Consider the following 21,208-nt stretch of genomic DNA (forward strand, 5'->3'; position numbering starts at 1 on the left):
GGCTGGTTCAACATACGCAAATCTATCAATGTAATCCATCATATAAATAAACTAAAAGAAAAAAACCATATGATCATTTCATTGGATGCCGAAAAAGCATTTGACAAAATTCAACACCCCTTTATGATAAAGGTGTTGGAGAGATTGGGTATACAAGTATCATACCTCAATATAATAAAAGCAATATATAGCAAGCCAACAGCCAACATCAAATTGAACGGAGAGAAACTCAAAGCCATTAAACTAAAATCAGGAACATGACAAGGCTGTCCACTCTCTCCATACCTCTTCAATATAGTGCTTGAAGTTCTAGCAATAGCAATAAGACAACATAAGGAGATCAAGGGGATTCGAATTGGAAAGGATGAAGTTAAACTTTCGTTATTTGCAGACGATATGATAGTGTACATAAGCGACCCCAAAAACTCTACCAAAGAACTCCTACAGTTGATAAACACCTTTAGTAATGTGGCAGGATACAAGATCAACTCCAAAAAATCAGTTGCCCTCCTGTACACAAAGGATAAAGAAGCAGAGAGGGAAATCAGAGAAACGTCACCTTTCATGATAGCCACAAATAGCATAAAATATCTTGGGGTAACTCTAACCAAGGAAGTGAAAGACCTATCTCACAAGAAATTTAAGTCCTTGAAGAAATAAAATGAGGAGGATACCAGAAAATGGAAAGACCTCCCCTGCTCTTGGATTGGGAGAATCAACATAGTAAAAATGGCAATTCTACCAAAAGCAGTCTATAGATTCAATGCAATCCCCATCAAAATCCCATCAAACTTCTTTATAGACCTTGAGAGAAAAATAATCAAGTTTATATGGAAAAACAAAAAAACCCAGGATAGCCAAAACAATCTTATACAATAAAGGAACTTCTGTAGGCATTACCATCCCTGACTTCAAACTCTATTACAGAGCAACAGTATTGAAAACAGCTTGGTATTGGCATAAGAACAGAGAAGTCGACCTATGGAATCGAATCGAAGACCCAGGTATTAACCCACAGACTTATGAACACCTGATTTTTGACAAGGGAGCTAAAGGTATACAATGGAAGAAGGATAGCATCTTTAACAAATGGTGCTGGCATAACTGGATGTCAACCTGTAGAAGAATGAAAATAGATCCATATCTCACCATGCACAAAACTCAGGTCCAAATGGATTAAAGACCTCAACATTAATCTGACCAGTTTGAACCTGATAGAAGAGAAAGTGGGAAGTAGTCTACAAGATATAGGCACAGGAGACCACTTCCTAAGCAGAACCCCAGGAGCACAGACAATAAGAGAATCAATGAATAAATGGGACCTACTGAAACTGAGAAGCTTCTGTAAAGCAAAGGACACTGTCAGTAGGACAAAAAGGGCTACCTTCGGACTGGGAGAAGATCTTCACAAACCCCTCATCAGACAAAGGTCTGAATCTCCAAAATATACAAAGACCTCAAGAAACTAGACACTAAAACTCTAATTAACCCAATTAAAAAATGGGGTACTGAACTGAACAGAGAATTCACAACAGATGAATTTCAAATGGCCAAAAGGCACTTCAGGTCATGCTCAACCTCCATAGCGATCAGGGAAATGCAAATCAAAACAACTTTGAGATATCATCTTACAACTGTCAGAATAGCCAAACTCAAAAACACCAATGATAGCCTATGCTGGAGAGGATGTGGAATGAGGGGAACACTCATCCATTGTTGGTGGGAATGCAAACTTGTGCAGCCACTCTGGAAATCAGTGTGGCGGTTTCTCAGGAAACTGGGAGTCAACCTCCCTCAGGACCCAGCAATTCCACTCTTGGGAATATACCCAAGAGATGCCCTAACATACTACAAAAGCATTTGTTCAACTATGTTCATAGCAGCACTATTTGTAATAGCCAGAACCTGGAAACAACCTAGGTGCCCCTCAATAGAAGAATGGTTAAAAAAGGTGTGGAACATATACACATTAGAGTTTTACTCAGCGATAAATAACAATGACATCTTGAATTTTGCATGCAAATGGATGGACATAGAAAACGCTTTACTGAGTGAGGTAAGCCAGACCCAAAAAGAGGAATATGGTATGTATTCACTCATAAATGGATTCTAACCATAATTAAAGGTCTTTGAGCCTATTATTCTTGATTCTAGAGAAGCTAAATAAGAAGGTGAACCTGATGAAAATCATGTAACTATCCTCCTGGATATTGGAAATAGACAAGAGTCCCAGGTAACCTCGGGTGCATGTGGGGATGGGAGGGTTGTTGGAAGGGGAGAGGGTTAGAGAGAAGGGAGTAGGGGAGGAATGGGGAAAGCTCAGTGGACTGGGATGGGGGGAGGGAGGAAGGATGGATATGGGATCAGGGAAGAATATATTTCAACTAAGGGAGTCATTTTAGGTTTTACAAGAGACTTGACTATAAATGGGATCCCAGGTCCACGGAGAGATCCCCAGATTGTTCTCTGGACAGAGAAGAGGGTGCCTGAACCGGCCTTGGCCCATAACCATACTGATGAATATTTTGCTTATCACCATAGAACCTTCATCTGGCGATGGATGGAGATAGAGACAGACACACATTGGAACACTGGACTTAACTCCCTAGGTCCAAATGAGAAGCAGAAGGAAAGAGAACGTGAGCAAAGAAGGCAAGACGAGAGGGAACCTTCATCTGACGATGGATTCGATACAGACGGAGACCCATATTGAAGCACCGGACTGAGTCCCCCAAGGTCCAAATGAGGAGCAGAAGGAGGAAGAACATGAAAAAGGAATTCAGGACTGCGAGGGGTGCGATCACCCACTGATACAAGGGGACTGATCTAATGAGAGTTCACCAAGGCCAGTTGGACTGGGACTGAACGAGGATGTGATCCCACCAGATTCTCTGAATGTGGCTGGCCCGGAGTCTGTCTGAAAAGCCATTGACAATGACACTGGGACTTGTTTCCTCTGCATATACTTGATTTTGGGGATCCAGTCTTTTTGGATACTCACCTTCCTGGACCTGGAGGGAGGGGGGAGGAACTTGAACTTCCCACAGGGCAGGAAACCCTGACTGCTCTTAGGGATGGAGAGGGAGGAGGAGAGGGATTGGGGGACTGGGAGGGTGTTGGGAGGAGGGGCGGAAATGGAAACTTTTATAATTTAATAAAATTACTTTCTCAAAAAAAAACTTCAACAATTCACATTTAATGATTCTTGAAAAATGACACTTAAAAGAAATCCAACACTAGCTCAGAATTGAGAAATAGATGTATATCTATTTAGGGGTAGACTCACAAATCAGAATACTCTGCTTGTATGGAGATCAGAAACTGAATTCCACAGCTAGAAAAGAGAGTCCCGATGCATGCTTTACATCAGTATATATAGTATAAGAGGTCATGCCGCAGTGGGCAGGTAACCAGTGTCTTGGTGTCTCTGACTCCTGACAGTTCTTGTGACCCCTTTCTTTCTATTGGTTTGCCTTTTCCATTTTTGATAAAGGTTTTTTTACCTAGTCTTTTTACACCTTTTTATGATGTGTTTCTTTGGTATCCCTTGGAGGCCTGCTATTTTATGTAAATGAAGGAATAGCAGTAGATCTGGGGAAATTTGCATTGGGGAAAACTGGGAAGAGTGGAGGAAGTAGGAGCTGCAGTTAACATGTATTGTTTGACAGAAGAATAAATAAAAAGGAAAAGAAAGAAATGAAAATGCATTTTGTCTGAGTTCTTTGATCCTCATAATCTGTAATAGCCCATATAGCACAAATATAAAAAAATTCTGAAAAATAATAATAATAATAAAAAATTCTGACATTCAAGCCAATCTCTTGACTGACATATCTTGAAAATCCAAGTAACAAATTAGGGATTTCAAGCATGCAATGGCAGAGGATAAACTCCCATTCTGAAAAAGAGGAATACAGTTGTGTTCCAGCCCCAAATTCAAGCTGAAAATCTCTGCTCATAGGCACATCACCTGAGCCAGAAGAACAGGGAGGCAGTCCACCAGTCCATGGTACTAACACACTCCCTACATTATCATGCACAATCCCCAACCAACCCTACAGCTACTATCACCCACATATTGGTGTGTAGCATCTTTCTTATTTTCAGAACAAGGACAACATAGGTTGTCATCCTTAGATTTGACTTCTAAGTTGTGATGGACATTACTACACTTGAACCAATGTTGATAGCTGCTGGTGTTAATTGCTTTTTCTGAGTTACAGCAGATAGCCATTAAAGTTTAGATGTTACTCCAACAGATGAATAATTTTCTGGTGGAGGAATCCAGTTTCAAGGAAGGCTTATAGTACCATACATATACTCAACACACTGTTTGTTTTTAGTTCCCATATGCAACACTAAAGTAATCACACAAAAATATGTTAATTACATCACTGTATAACCAATAGCTCTGGCATATTCCAAGTTAGCTCTTACATCTTAAATAAACCCACTTTTATGAATCTATGTCTTGCCAGAAGGTTGTGGCATCTTTATTCTGGCATCTTTATCCTTCAGTGGCTATGTGGTATCTCTTTGACTCTACCAATTCTCTCTCTCTATGTCTGTTTAGATTTTCCATCTGGTTTTACTTTCGAAGCCATTGGCCAAAGCAGTTTTATTCATCTACCAATAAAGCAAGATTTATACAGAAGGACATCCCCATCATCTTCCTGCTTCTGTCTATCTTAAAAGGAATGTTTTAATTTTAACATAATAAATATTATATTTACAAAATCATTATCAAACAAGAATTATAGTTACAATATTTAGTTAATTTATATTTGCCAAATTAAGGTAAAGACTATCATGTATTCTATCATTGTGAGTCTAAACTTTTATATCTAATTTACATTTCACTATAAGTAAGAAAAATAATAACTACATAGATTTTGACTCAATCAAAAAACCCAGAATGATTAGCCCAGAAGGTCTGTGGCAACAAAAAACCTCTTTTCCATAGTAACATGCCCTTAGACTCAAATTTTGAGGTCAGGCTACCTTTAAAGTATATGTGGGCTTACCAGAGCAGCCCCCAAATTAAATGTCTTTCTGCAGTCAGAATATCAAAGAAAGCAAAATAATATATGTAACCTAGACTATTTGTGTATTTTCCATCTTTTCAATGCCCATTTTTGCTTTATTTGTTTATCTTGATTTAAGAACTTCAGTACAATATCCTTAAACAATTTTTGAATCTATGATTCTGTCTATATTTATCCATTCTGTCTTAAGGCCATGGAAATTTATCAAAGAGACTATGACCCATACAGAGTCCTTTACTGTGTATCTGTAATCATTTTCTCATAAGGAACATTTTTGTAATGGAAAGTTTGAATTGATTCCCATTTTTGTGCTTTTAGAACCCCTTGTTTTAAGCCTTAGGTTTTATGTGAATGTATGATGCCAAACATTGGGTGCTATAATGTAAACAGGGACTACACTTTCATCTTCTGTCTGCCCAGACCCAAATAATTACACACAAACTATATAATGACAACAGTTTTTGGTCAATACCTCTTGCATATTCCTAGTTAGATCTTACATGTTAAATTTATCGATATCTGTTCGACTATGTATCACCATGATGCTGTGGCTTACATGTAACGTTTTGTCATTTTTCACCTTCAGTGGCTACATGGCATCTCTTAGACTCTGCCTACTTTCTTTGTTTGGACTTCCTACCTCGCTTTACCCTGTTAAGTCATTGGACAAACCAGCTTTATTCGTCAATCAATAAAAGCAACACATATACATATGGACATTATATATCAACTATGGTATGACTTCTGGTCTCCCTCACAGTTCCTTAAAGAAGAGCCAGAGGAGAAACCTGTAAAGAATCTGTAAGGTACATGCAACTGGTATGCCTTCCCAGGGTCCCATGTTAGGTAAGACTGCCCAGATTAGACTCCCAAGAGCAGCCCTTCCCACTACTGGGTTATCAGAATTTACATGTCAGGCTAAAGAAGCCTTCCAAACTCAGTCTTTCCACCTCAGGGTTATACAGGACCCTAATCTGGGAAATAAGAATTTTAGTTTAAAAGTCCTTTTGTATTCCTAGAGCACTTCCTGCTCCTTCTCCTATCCCAATGAACACAGTTCTTTGTGCACAAATTCCAATGCACATTGATTGTCCAGTTCAGCCAACCCTTTGCTTCATAACTAGAAAGCAACCCCCCCTCCAAAAAACAGGTCACATACAAACAGTAACTGTTGTTAGTGTGTAACTGTTGCTAAGGAAAAACAGGCCATGAATAAGAAAACAATGAGGAGTCAATGGTACAGCCTGTAGGCAGGAAATAGACTATGGACATTATGGAATCATAATCTCAAAAATTATTTTGAACAATGGAAACACATATCATGGCCATGTGTTCCAGAGACTAGGGGTTTGTATGAGAGAAAACCAAGAATTACTCACATCCTGTTTCTGAGGCTATACATCTTAAACCACAAAATTAATGGTCCTGTTAGGCAAGGTCACACCATTTTACCCAGACTTTCTATACTGGTTGAAATAGTGTAATTACAGTAATTCAAATTCATAATAAAGTCAGTCCTGTATGCAGATTGATTTCATGATAAAATCAGACCTTTATGTCCTTTATCCGGATTACTGAATGTGTTGCTCTATGGACCCCAAGAAATGGTGAATCAGAAAATTTATGGATCATCAAATGTTATTTACATGACTCTACATTATTCATCTCAACTAACGCTGAAGTAGGAAATTTCTCCCTTTCTTTTCTGCCCTTCTCTTTCTGCAATATCTCTACATCAGCTTCAAAGGTGGTCAGTGAAAACAACTCTTGCAGAGGTCCTGATTCAATTATATGTCCAAAAATCAGACAGAAATACTAATGGCCACTCATTGTCTGGTTCATTTAATCATTATCACTGATCTGTCAAGTTGCAGTCTTGAAGCAGTTGCAGTGCTGGGCAGCAGAGGTGAGATGAGGTTTTCAAAGTAATTCTCAATTACTTTCTATGAGACAAGCTTCAGCTACAGGAGATATTACTCCAAACTGAAATCAATCATCAACAACACTAGAGGAAAATGGAATGAAATTATTAAATGACCTAGAAACATTGGAGAAACAAACAAATGGAGATAAGAGTAGTAATGCACTTAAAGAAAATGTTAAAAATAATGCCAATAAGATGATACTTTAAAATAATAAAAGTAATGTATTTATAAGACAAAAAATCTTAGTTATGTTGACTTCAAAAAAGAGTAGGACCTTCTCTAGAAGAAGGAAAATTATTAATAAGAGATTCATTAATTTTATCCATATGTACTTGCTGGCTGCTGAGATTTGTAACATGACTCTGAGAGTTGCTCTCAATAACCATTTTCTCAAATCTCTCAGATGACATAACTGTGTCCAGCATGATTCAACATATTGGCCTAGGAAAGATGCCTAATTGAAAATTCAGTATCCTTTGGTGCAAGTTGATCTTCCCAAAGAGTGCACCTACCAGTCTGGTCTGTCTTCACTAAAGAGAAATCAGTTAATGCATGCTGGAAAATAATGAAATTGCTCCCCATTACAATCAGTTCCTCTTTCATAATTGTAACTCCAGTAGCCCTGTTTCCCTTGGCAGTGTACTCTCAAAACTGTTGCTTCTTTTCTGGTCTGAAGGTAGAAACCACTCTCTACATGCAAATGCTTTTCCTTTTCCAGCAACAGATATTCAATTTTATGACATAAATGTATAGCTATGAAACTCTAACATTGTAGAATCATTTAATTTAATATTTTGACGGTATAATATAGGACAAAGTCATTGCCCTGGAGAGGAAAAGACTGGGACCAAAGCCACTTATGTCAGATAAAATAGCTAGTCTCAGGAAAAAAAAATCTAAAAGCCTGGAAATACAGCTGTCAAGAATCAAGGGCTATGCTCTGATCAAACTGGAACAAATCTACAGTCTCTTGTTTCCCATGGAAACAAATACAAAACATCTTTTCCAAAGCATTTTTTATTTTTATTTGACAAATACTATTTTTACTTCTTTTTTAAAGTTAAGAGAGACCTAAAGAATCTACGTTGATTGAAGTTTGCAGTCATCTACCACAAGAACACTTGCTCAGCTGTGTTGATAATAAAGCTATTAGGCTTTATTCCTAATAGACAGAAACAACCTAGATGTCAATGTCTCTCAACCAATACATGCATAGAATCACGTGGTACATTTATACAATAAATTATTAACCAGTTATAGACAGGGTCATTATAAAATTGCAGCTCAATGAAAGAATACAAAAAAAAATTATTATGAGTGAGGTAACCAAAACACAAATGACAAAAATGGTAAGAACTCCCTTATACATTAATATTAGTTGTAAAGTAAAAGATAATAATGCTACAATCTGCAGACACAGAGAGGTTAATTAACAACAAAGGCTCAAGGGAGATACATGGATCTCCCTTGAAAGACAAACTAGAATAGGTCTTCTGGATTGAATGGGGGTGGGTGGGGAAGGGAACAGGAGAAATCAGGATTGGGGTGCTTGGATATAGGGAGAAAGGGGAAAACTGCAGGCATTGGGGCATATTTGGGAGCTGATATGATACCTAGTACAGTAAATACTCATTAGATTGTATGAAAATGCTCCTAGCAATGACTTTTAGGAAAGGGGGATAAGAACCCTGTGGAGCCTTCTCTAACCAGGCAAAGTTTTCAACATTGGGACAGGGACACCAACCCAGCAACCATAACTTCAATCTACAACTATTCCTGCTTGCAAGATATGTTGAGGTATTTGTTCCTCAGAACTTGTAGGAGTAAAAAACAAATAACTTGTGAAACTCCAGGCTCATTCCATTAGTGGGAGACCATGCCTACCACTACTTGGATGACTAAGAACCTGAAGTTCACTATACTACAGGTCTATGATAGAACCAAACACGATAGGAAAAGGAAGTCCATGAAATGATTTCTAATAATATTATGTTATACTCATAGAATGGTACCTCATCCAATTGTTATCAGTCTGACTTACTCCAGGAAATGAAAGCAGCAGGAGCAGACACAGGCAGTCAAACAATAAGAGGAGCTAAGGTGACCCTGCTGGCAATGGGGATGAAGTACTATAGCAACCACCTCCCACCTTGGTTGAGGATCCTAGGATAACACAGCACAGAGAACCAACTAAGCAGGAGTCATTGGTGCTCACAGAGACTCCTGATCCTATAGGGGCCTATACTAAATGCCTCACACATATGATATTAGTTCATACTTTGGGGCTTTGTGGGACTCCTAAGACTGGGTGTGTATATGTGGCATATACTTTAACTCATTTGATAACTTTTAAAACCCTTTTCCTCATACTGAGTCTCTATATCCTGGCTTGACATGGTTTCTGCCTAGTCTTAATTTAACTTGTTGTACCATGTATATGGGCTGGTTTTCCATGTCTACTAGACAATGTCCTTGAGACATCAGAGAATAGGGAGCTTCAGGAAAAAAAATGCCTCCATGAGATTTAGAAATGAGGCATTCTCTCAATTATTGATCAATGGCAGAAGGCACAGCCCATTGAGAGTTGTGCCATCCCTGGGCTGGTCCTGGGTTTTATAAGAAGAGAGGTTGAGTAATCATGTGAAGTAAGAAAGTAAGAAGCACTCCCCCATCATATTTGCATCAATTCTCGAATTGATCCCACCCTCCTTGAGTTCCTTCCCTGGTATGCTTTAATAGTGAACAACAATATGGAAATATAATCCAAATAAACCCTTTTCACCCAATCTTCCTTTTTGGGCATGGTGTTTCATCACAATACCAGAAACCCTAATTTTAAAAAGATCCCATGTTTTATTGATATGCATGAAAGACCTTCTCTTTTCAAAGATAAACAAAGAAGAAAGATTTTGGGGAAAGGTGGGACTGAGAGAAATGGTGGAAGGAAGCACTGCAGTCAAGGTGAAAGAAAAAGAAACTAAAGACAAATGAGAGAGAGAGGAATGAGGACAAATCAGGGAAGATTGGATCAAGGAAAAATGAAAATTCAGCAGAGCAAATGACAAATCCTGTGGTTCTCTCTCAGGTACATGGGGCTTCATTTTTTGTTTGTTTTTTTGTTATCTTTTTGTGTTCCTTGAGACAGGGTTTCTCTGTAGCATTTGGGCCTGTTTTGGAACTAGCACTTGTAGACCAAGTTGACCAGGAACTCACAGAAATACACCTGGAACTCACAGAAATCCACCTGCCTCTGCCTCCCGATTTCTGGAATTAAAGGCATGCACAACCAATGTCCAGTGGGGCTTCATTTTCAAAAGGTATACTTTGATAGCTCTGTCCCAACTGAAGCATTAATTTAGTTGATATTTATCAATAAAAACTCAGACCGGGCAGTGGTGGTGCATGTCTCTAATCCCAGCACTCAGGTGGCAGAGGCAGGCAGTTCTAAAAATTAAACTAAACTAAAATAAAATGAACTAAAATAAAATAAAAACTCAGGTGTCAGATGGCAGGGTAAGAACTTGAATGATCAGAGAACCAATTGATCAGCCACAAGTAACTACTACCTCTTCAATTTCTCATTGCAAAAAAGTGTCCATATCTTCTCTCATACCTGCCTTAATATCCCTGACTTCTACCTGGCCAAAGTCCTCAAATCTCTATGGTAATTTTCAGTCTGGTAGTCATTAGCTCTGTTCTGACTCCAAGCGACCTTGATCAAAATGTCATACATCTTCCCTTTTTGTCTGAATAAAAAGTGAAGGATTTACTAAGACAGTAAAGCTATATATAAAATACACAATAACTATGTACAAATATAAATATGAACATTTCCATTTGGTAAATTTTGAGAAAATATTTTATTATCTATCCTATCTAGGTAAATCCAAAGTGTTGTAGCTAAATGACTATTTTATTGAGTTCTACATTTTTCTCTACTCCCCTCCCTGCCTCTACCTTTCCCCAAAAACCCTCCCCCCAAGATCCCCATGCTCCCAATTCACTCAAGAGATCTTGTCTTTTTCTGCTTTCTACTTCCCATGTAGATTAGATCTATGTAAGTCTGTATTAGTGTCACCATTGTTGTCTAAATTCTCTGGGATTAGAGTTTGTAGGCTAGTTTTCTTTGCTTTATGTTTAAAAACTGCCTAAGTGAGTACATGTGATAATTGTCTTTCTGTGTCTGGGTTACCTGACTCAAAGTGACATTTTCTAGCTCCATCCATTTTCCTGCAAAATTCAAGATGTCATTATCTTTCTCTGCTCTGTAGTACTCCATTTTGTAAGCGTACTATATTTTCCGTATCCATTCTTCAGTCGAGGAGCATTTAGGTTTTTTCCAGGTATTGGTTATGACAAACAATGTTGCTATGAACATAGTTGAGCACATGTCCTTGTGGCACAATTGAGCCTCCTTTGGATATATACACAAAAGTGGTATTAGCGGGTCTTGAGGAAGATTGTTTCCTAATTTTCTGAGAAATCACCACAATGACATCCAAAAGGGTTATCCCAGCTTGCATTCCCACCAGCAATGCAGAAGTGTTCCCTTTTCCCACAACCTATCCAGCATAAATAGTCATCAGTGTTTTTGATCTTAAATGACTTTGAAGAAGTCATTTGAGTTCAAGCATGCCTGCTGTGCTTCTTCCAGTAATCTTGGGGGCTGTAACATCTGTGTAAGTCAACAGAAAAAGCATTTTTCCTAGTTGAAAGAGCACATTTTTTCCTATGAAGAATTGGGTTAGTGTAGGCCAGCCAGGGGCACTCCTTGTTAGTGGTTAGTAGCTGCTTAGCTGAATCAGATAATGCACCTGTTTGAGCTGCCTCCAAGCACAGTGCATGGAGGTGGTGAGCTGACTGTACTGCTCTTTGCTCTGCCTTTTGACTGTACTTAGTATATACACTGGCTGAGAAATAAACTTGGGCTGTTTTGTATTGACCTTCATTCCTCTCAGTCTAACCTATATTTCTGTCTTCATTTCTCTCAGTCTAACTTTTTCTCAGTTTCAGCATCCACTCGCAGAAAACCCCTAGATGAACTCTACTAGATAGATCAAATGGGGTATCCTGTCTCCATAAGTCCTCAGACTGAAGGCTGTTTCTATGAAACACTCAATCCTCAGCTTCTCTCCTCCCACCTTGTCATGTCACTGCCCAGTCATGTCACTTCCCATCTGCAACTCTCTAGTGCTGGGATTAAATATGTGAGACACCAACACTTGAATCTAGGACAAACTAGTGTGACTACTGGAAGTAAAGGTGTGTGTCAGCACTGTCTCATCTGTAAGTCTGGCCAGGGTGCCTGTTTTACTTTACGATATTCAGGCAAGCTTTATTATTAAAATATAAATGAAAAAATAAAATAAAATTCTTAGAAGCAAGCATCTAAGACCAAGAAGAAAAAACTAAAACAGTTTATCACCAAACAGTATAAGAAATATTCTAAGTACAAATTGGTGAAAGTCCATCATTTTCAAAAATTGAATGACATAATTAGATTATGATTGCTAAAATCAACAATATAGATGGACCATTGACAAAGCAAGACACAAACACAGATCTGCAAATATATATTATGGTTCCTTAAGTAAGAACTACAAGATTATAATCAAAATCAAATTACAAGAAACAACTGGCCATCACACATCCTGTACATTCCAGTTCTCTCATTTACCTATAACAGAAAATGGGTTCAGTGAGAAGGGATGTTTCACCAAAATTTGCAATATTCACTTGAAGTCTTCTGATGTTTTTACTTTACAGAAAATAGTTTTAATTGCTGAAAGCATCTCATTCTCTTATGGAAAATAAAATTATATCTGTTAGGATCACTTAGACACCATTTTGTTTCCTACAATTGGTGATTGCCCCTAAGTCTGCTTCAGAGTGAGGAAGTTAAAACTTTTTAAAAGAAATTTCAAGAGAACAGACTTTTAAAGACTCAGTGTACATGGAAAGTAACTTGCTTTACTCCAACTGCTTTATAAGTCACACTTTTGAAAACAAAATATTGATGTATTTTGAGAATGTTTGTGCATGAGAGAAAAAGCCTTAAATATGTGTACATGTGATATAAAAAAACAGAGGTCAAATCCCATGGATTGGCAATAGTAAAAATTTATTAACTTCCCAACTTGAGTGTAGGTTTGAACTCAGGTGATAAAAAATAATATGTGCTAAGCCACCTGTGTTAGACAGTCAACTGTATGGCTCAAATGCATAAAATTTGTTTTGTTTTGTTTTGTTTTTTGAGACAGGGTTTCTCAGTAGCTTTGGTGCCTGTCCTGGAACTAGCTCTTGTAGACCAGGCTGGCCTTGAACTCACAGAGATCCACCTGCCTCAGCCTTCTGAGTGCTGGGATTAAAGGCATGTGCCACAACAGCCCTGCATATGCATAATTTTAAAACTGTGAATTGGTACAGTCATTTAAGAACTTTGAAGGTTTAAAATAGAGGACAATCAAGGTCACTGCCTGGGAAGCACCAGACAGGGACAAAGGCCACCTGATTCAACATAACCGAAATTGTCTCAGAAACAATAATTCTATCAGGATGAAAATGCAACTCTTCTAGAATTAATATGCCTTTTTTCACTGAGAAATCACCTTGCACATTTAGGAATTTATAAAAAAAATCTCTTTACTGAAGGTATGCATCAATCTCTGGCCAATGCTCAAAGGGGAGCCAGGATAGACAGATTTTGCATTCAATATATGCTGTTATCCTTAAGATTCTTTTAGGATCATGGTCTAGATAATACTTGGAACAAATGAAATAGAAACAAGCAACTTGCCAGTCTAGCTATTTAGGCAAAAATATTCCCAGAATATTTCCTTAAGTACACCAGTGACCTGTTACAGCAGTCCATTCTTCACTTATGGGGTTCTAAGGTGAAAGTTACAAGAGATGAGACAGACTGGACAAGTAAAAGATAAAAAGAGATAGGGTAGGGGGTGTTGCACAAGATATATTCCATGCATAGTAAGCTTCTTAAGAAAAATAGCATCTTGTCAGGTAGCAGTGGTCCACACCTTTAATCCTGAGACACAGGATAAAGAGCCCCATGGTTCTCTGTGAATACAATGCCAGCCTGGTCTACAGAGTTCCAGGACAGTCAGTACTGTCACAGAAAAACACTGTATCAACAGCAAACAAACAAACAAACAAACAAAAAAGATGACAGCTAGCATTTTGTATACTACTTCCTGGGGGGAAATGGAAGAATTATATGAAGTCAACAGAAACTGTCATACAATGAGACAAATTTACTAGGAACCTAGTCTAACAATTCTACACAAGGGGTACACGGCATAGCACATCTTGATATCCTTCCTAAGCTCAGAGCAAACTTGGTACTGGTAACCATAGCTCCATATAGTGGGAAAGGTTGAGTTGTCCAGATCTAAAGCAAACCCTCTACAAAGGCCTTGGCATCAGACTATTTGGGGCTTTCCTATTTTTAGAGAAAGAGCTCTGTTTTATTATCAATACATCAGGTCCTTAGAGAAACTCACAAGGCTTAGGCCCCAGGCTGTTACTAGGTCTCCCAAGAATATCCCTCCTCCCTGCCTGAGGTCAAAAATGAAAGATTTGATTGATCAGGCCAGTCCTTCACACAATGGTGTTTTACATTTCAAATATGTGTCACCTGGTGTCATATTGCCCATCTGGTAGAACTAAGCTTTTCTCAAAAGGAAAACTGGAACTTTAAGGCACACCAGGCCTTAAGGTTGGTTGTGACCTTGTAATGCCTCCTTGAGCAGCCTGTTAAGAAACCTGTTCATTGATATTTCGATGGGCCTAGTGATTTTTTTAAATCAGTAATGGCTTCTTTGAAATGCGTTCGAGCCAAATATTTGCACAAATATTGCAGGTGAACAATGTATACCCAAGCATCCTAACCTCTACCAGCCCTGATTCGCATATACTTAGCTTTTGGGTATTTTCGACACAGTACTCCCTCAGCTAAATTCTACTTTGTGAGCCTTAATTATTTCCGAAGCATTGGTAAATCCTTTGTATCAACAAATCTACTCTTCTACATTATGGTACAGTAGTGGAGTGCTAGCCAGCACGTGCGATGCCTTTGATAACCTCCACAAATTTAAATATAAATAGAGATAAATATAAATAGAGATTATATTTAAAGCTTAAATGCAAAGTGCTCAATATTGAGAAGATATTGGAGAATCTAGGCTTCTCTGAGTTTGGCAACTTGATTCTATGAATGAATCAACCCCGTTGAAGTTGACTAGAAAAGTGTTTGTACATCCACCTTCCTGCTGCTCCCAATGCTCTTGAAGCAGATTAAGTCATAGAGCAAAGTTATATAGAGGCCTGCCCACAGGCCCATGAGTTAGCATGGACCGTGAGGAACTTCACAATACAGGGAATATGATGGCAGGTTCCCACCCAGACCCATGAAGGTAAAACCATAGTGTCTTCCAAACCTCGCCCTCTGCTTCTCCCCATCAGGAAACAGCATTCCCTCACTCACCTTGTTGTGCTTCTCCATTTTGCAAAAGTTCTCAGCTCATCATCTCTCTGCAACAGCAACTCCACCCAAGAACAGGAGGATCCACTGGCACCAGCTCCTCTTCAAAGCCAAGACTGAAAGTAGCTGCCCGAAAGAGACCTGCTCTGCTTCTGACTGGCAGGTCACCTGGAGTACATGAATGGCTAGTGAGTCCTGTGCGGCAAGAGCACCTCCCATAGGGCTATAGTGTGCTCAAAGAGACAGAATACTGGTTCCTGTCCATTCCATTCACCCCAACAGAGAACTTTTCTAGATCTGTGTTTATATACATTTCAATAGCACTTGCACCTGGCGATAAAAGCAATCAATGTCATCTTCTTGCACTCCATAGGAACTTTCCCTTTTTCTTCCAGCACAGTATATGACTTGTGGGGTGCACAGTGCTAGGTGGGTGGAGTAATTTTCTGTCCTACAGATGTAAGGATGGCTAGAATAATAACAACTAAAGAGAGTTTTAAAGTTACAAATGAAATATTTGCTCTGTGGCTTAATTCTGAGGTCAGATAAACTGAAGGTACTTTTTACATGGTTTTCACAGGGATTTTACACAACAGGAAAGAGATAAGCAGAAACCAGATATCAATAAAATTATTTGTCTTTTCCCCATCAGAAAGCTGGATGATGGCTCCATTGTTTGATGGGTTTTGTTCCTTAAATTTGAAGCAAACTCCAGGCAAATGAATAAAAATAAAAAGAATAGTGTTCATGGAAATTTGAATATGTAGAGAATAATGGAGCTTGAAAGAATGTCTTCAAGAGCACTATTGTTAGCCAGCACATCTTCCTCCATAGTCAGGTGAATAAAATATACAGCTGCGGTATTCAAGATTCTCTACATGAACAGGACAGGTAGAATGAATCTCACCATGGATGTAAAAAAGTGAACTTATTAGAATGTCTCACAAGCTGTGGTCCGGGTAACTTAAGACTAGCTACCTACCAATGGCAATTGAAGAATCCAATAGCTTGCTTCTCAGCCTTTTGTCTAAGGTCTAGTGAGGAATCCAGTAGTTATTCTGCCAACAAGGCTCTGTGACTCAGCTGGTTTTAAGTGTACACTAAAATTACAATGAAGTAGGCGCTAATGCTAGTAAAGGAATGAGTTTGGGAGCCAGAGCCAGAACACAGAGGCAGCAAAAGGCTGTTATTCTTCAAAATACTTTATATGGGACTGCTGCTACCAGAATGTAAGATGCTGATTAAAGTTGGGTCATGGTCTTTGTTTAATTCTGGTGTTTTTTTGTTTTTGTTTTTTTTTGGGTTTTTTTTTTGGGTGACTTCAAGACAGGAATTTTCTGTGTAGTTGTAGATCTCATTCTGTAAGACAGACTAGTCTCAAACGCAGAAAATCCCACTACCTCAGCTCATGAGTGACGGTGTTAAAACTGTGCAAAGACATGTGCTGTAGAGAAGGCTCACTGGTTAAGTGTGCACAAACACCAAGGAGCTTAAGGTGGGTCCTATCATCTCAAATTATACAGATTAATGGAGGATTTTCCCACTGTAAAACCTTTATGTAAAATCTCTCTCAGGTATAACCAGTTCTTTGTGTATCAGATGATCCCAGAGGTAGTCAATTTTAACTATCAAAAATAGTCAGCCATTTCAACAGCCAAAACAGAAGAAATGAGAAAAAATACTTGCCTGCAAGAGGTACAAAAACCATGAGAGATTTTTTCAAAACAGTGTTTTTCCTCAACAAATGAAGCATGGAGATTTTACATAGGGAGGTGAACATGCTCATGAAATGTTCTTCCTTTCCTTAAGCATGCCCAGTTAACAAATTCACTTCTAACCACAATCACAATGTAAAAGCAAAGACATTTAGGGACATTCTCGCCTCAAAATCATGTGGGAACAAATGTAAATTGGAGAAATGATGGAAAGAAATACCTCCGGCATGTTCATAAGGTCTTGCTTGAAAATCAAGTAGATGACACTGTAAAAATTTGATTATCAATCTTGATGCTTATTCTAAAAGATATGTTTACCTACAGCATAATTTTCACAAACACAAAAAAATAGAGAACACAAAACCAGAAAACTTCAAGGAAAAATCACCTAACAGTCCTCTATATAGTGCTTCTGGAAGAACAGCTCTGATGATCTCTATTAATCTCAAAGAAAGCTGTTTTTGGTCTGAACAGGCTGACTAGGCAGAAGGCCACAGCTGCTACATAGTCTACAAACAAAACAATCACACAACCCAATAGTTGTGGTTATCAAAAGTTTTAGATACCAGAAAGATATCCTCCAAGGGACATTGTCACTATTCTAAATATATAATCATTTGTATTTGACATAAGTATGTTATGTTTAGTCATAATTAGAACCCGATTATTGATTTTAATTTGGAAATTCATAAGGAGATATGATTGTATGCCAAGTTGACAATGGATTGATCATGATAGTTGTTCTTGGTTTTCAACTTTATTATATCAGGAATGAACTACAATATGAAAATGGAGGGCATAGTTGTGCTCTGTACCTTCAGGGAAGAGAACAATAGGCCAGTGATCCAAATAGTAAGGATGGATGACACTCAAGTTTGATCTAGACCTTGAAGCTAGAAAGCACAGTTTTAATTTGTGTCACACCTTCTGCTGGAAGGACAATGGAAGAAAAAAGATGGGGCATTATTTCTCTCTACCAGGGGTCCTTGAGTACCAGCCTCAGTACCCCCAGAGTGCTTAGAATTAGATGTGTACAGCAGGCAAGGATCTGAGTGTAAAAGTTAAACTTAAGTATATTACCTCTGCATCTTCTTTATTTTTCATGCAAGTGGAAAGAAATTAAGTGGAGGGTCACAGAGAAGAAGAAGAAGAAGAAGAAGAAGAAGAAGAAGAAGAAGAAGAAGAAGAAGAAGAAGGAGGAGGAGGAGGAGGAGGAGGAGGAGGAGGAGGAGGAGGAGGAGGAGGAGGAGAGGAGGAGGAGGAGGAGGAGGGAAAGAGGAAGGGCAAGAGAAAGGGGAATGGACTAAGAGGAAGGAAAAGGAGAAGGAGAGAAAGGGGAAGAAGTAGAAGTAGTGAGGAGAAGAAAAAGAGTAAGAACTGATCTCCACAGGGTTTCTAGTTTTTACAGATATAGTAGGAATATTCCACAGGCAAGGACAATGATAATAGGCATGTCAGAATGACAAAACCAGGCAGGTAGAACTTGACAAAGCAGTACTCCTGACCAGGTGACCTGACCCAGGAAAGAACCAGCATTCAAGAGGAAGTACCTGACATTCCAAACCATTACATAAAGTTAATAAACAAGCCTGAATCCTGGATTCACCATTCTCTTTATCTAACCTCTTTGTGATAACCAGTTTTGGGAATGCCCAGATTTGTTTTTTAGCAAATTTGGGGCATGCTGCCTTACTGCTCAGTGCCTGCCTTCTATAGAAATTTCTATATTGGATTGACAAATGTAAATTTGACTGTTAGAAAAAGGAATGAATGTTATCACTCTAAAGCCTCCTGGTGTGGGGAAGCAAGGTCACACCATTGCCCTGTAGAAGTCAGACTGCTGAGGTGTTTTGGGGGAAAATTCCCATTTCAAAGGGAAGAATCATGGCTTCCAAAGTTAACACAGGTACAACAGTGACTTTTCCAAAAGAGAAGTGTTCCCACAGCTCAGCACAATGGGATGCTCCATGTGGAGGTGGATGTATACACTTCCTGTGGATCTGCCTAGTCATCTGTCATAGTTCATTCCCTGTATAGTCCTGTGTGCTCTAACATCTCTGAATTCCTACACCTTGTCAGTGGGAGTATTCCTTCATTGTCATTGAAGTCTACTTTAGGATTCCAGCATATACACCAATCAGCCGAGACTCCCAGACCTGTGACTCTGAGGTAGATTCTTGAATCTTCCATTCACTGACAGTCATTTTTGGACTGCACTCTGATAGTTATTCCAAAAAAAAAATCCCCATATGATCACAGATAGATAGATAGATAGATAGATAGATAGATAGATAGATAGATACATAGATTGATAGATAGATAGAGAGATAGATTGATAGATAGATGAATGGAGAGAGATTTAGTCCCTAAGTTCTATGACCCTAAGAACCCTGAATAATAAGCTGTGATTTTCAGTCAATTAAAATTTTAAACTTTCAGTTTATAATTTTTCTATTTATACTCTATATACATTTCAGAAACACTTTTAGCAAAAAGTTTAATATCACATTATAAACATTTTAAGACAATAACCATTTATACTGTAATAAGGTAAAAAAGAGTCAAACAGTAAAGTTAAGGATTGAGTGCTACTTCTGACAAAAAAAATGTAAAACAGTATGAAGTATTAGATCCATGGAAATATTTGGTTATTTGTTTTAATCAAGTTGATAGGTACTTGTTAGTGGAAAGCTATTTCTCTATTTGTTTATATTTGCATTCATGTGTTTCTTACATCTATTAAAATTGAAAAACTAAGTAAATTGATGATTAACAGGAAAATCAAAGCTTGTCCCACCAAAGCATGGGAAAGTAAACTCTGTCTCCTGTTCTAAATCCATATTTAGAATTGTACTTGAATGATGGCACTGGAGAGATGGTACTGTGGTTTAAGAGCACTGCCTGATCTTCTAGAGGAACTTGGCTCAATTCTCAGCACATACATGGAAGCTCACAACTGTCTATAGCTCCAGTTCTAGAGGACATAACACTGTCACACAGACATCCATGAATGCAAAGCATGAATGCACATAACATAAAAATAAATAAATTTATCATACAGAATAAAATTCACCATTAGTTTCTAAATGGAGCACTCATGCTGGTGTCATCCATACTTGATGGATTTACAGAGGTATGTGTGCATGCTTCCGTTGCTAAACCTGAAAGTATAAAATTGGAATAAAACACTCTAAAATTAAGTGTTAATAATGATGTAGACTCTAAAAAACAATATACACAGGAAACTTTTGTGGAATTTTTGAAAGTAAATGGTTTAATGAAATTTATTTTACATATCACTATAGTACAACTTCTAATTGTTCTTAATTATAAAAGACAGAGCCAGATATTGGGATAAATTCTGAAATATCAGAGAAGTAAAGGAGTCAAACACTATAAAGTTCTTTTATGTCTACTGAACCCTCAGACCTAATGAACAAGTTTGTGTCTCCATGAATACTCAGATTGAATGCCATTTGATGCTATCCCTCCCACAATATATTCCTTACTCTACCAAGTCAATTTGAGCAGTATAGGTGTTAACTCTTCTTTGAAGTTCTGGTGGAATTCTGCTCTGAACTCATCCAACCCTGGATTCTTTGGGGGAGTGGGCTGGGAAGGAGACTCTGATTTTCTTTTTTTCTTTTTTCTTTTTTCTTTTTTTTACTATTTCAAGACAGGGTTTCTCTGTATTGCTTTGCTGCCTGTCCTGAAACTAGCTCTTGTAGACATGGCTGGCCTCAAACTCACAGAGATGTGCCAGCCTCTGCTTCCCGAGTGCTGGGATTAAAGGCATGTGCTAGTACCAACCGGCTGGAGACTCTGATTTTCAAGTCACAGTAAGATATATGTATCTTTACATAGGCAGAGCCCAGTTACTCTAAATTTCACATAAATCATAGATCATGCTTAGAGTATGTGATGAATTAATTCATGTAATGGAATATGATTTTGAGATGTGTTACATACATTTATGCTTGTGTAATATTTGTTTAATGATGCAAAGATGTATTGCATTCATTTTTT

General features: G+C 38.2%; 1 protein-coding gene across 2 annotated transcripts in view; it reads left to right on the plus strand.

Annotated features, from left to right (window-relative positions):
* The window catches only part of LOC148117659 (zinc finger protein 431-like), a 143,714-nt gene that overhangs the window by 85,397 nt on the left and 37,109 nt on the right, over positions 1–21,208 (plus strand). The gene's annotated exons all lie outside the window — the stretch shown is intronic.

This window comes from Myodes glareolus, chromosome 27 (genome assembly GCF_982192425.1).
Source record: "Myodes glareolus chromosome 27, mMyoGla1.1, whole genome shotgun sequence".
Taxonomy (NCBI): Eukaryota; Metazoa; Chordata; class Mammalia; order Rodentia; family Cricetidae; genus Myodes; species Myodes glareolus.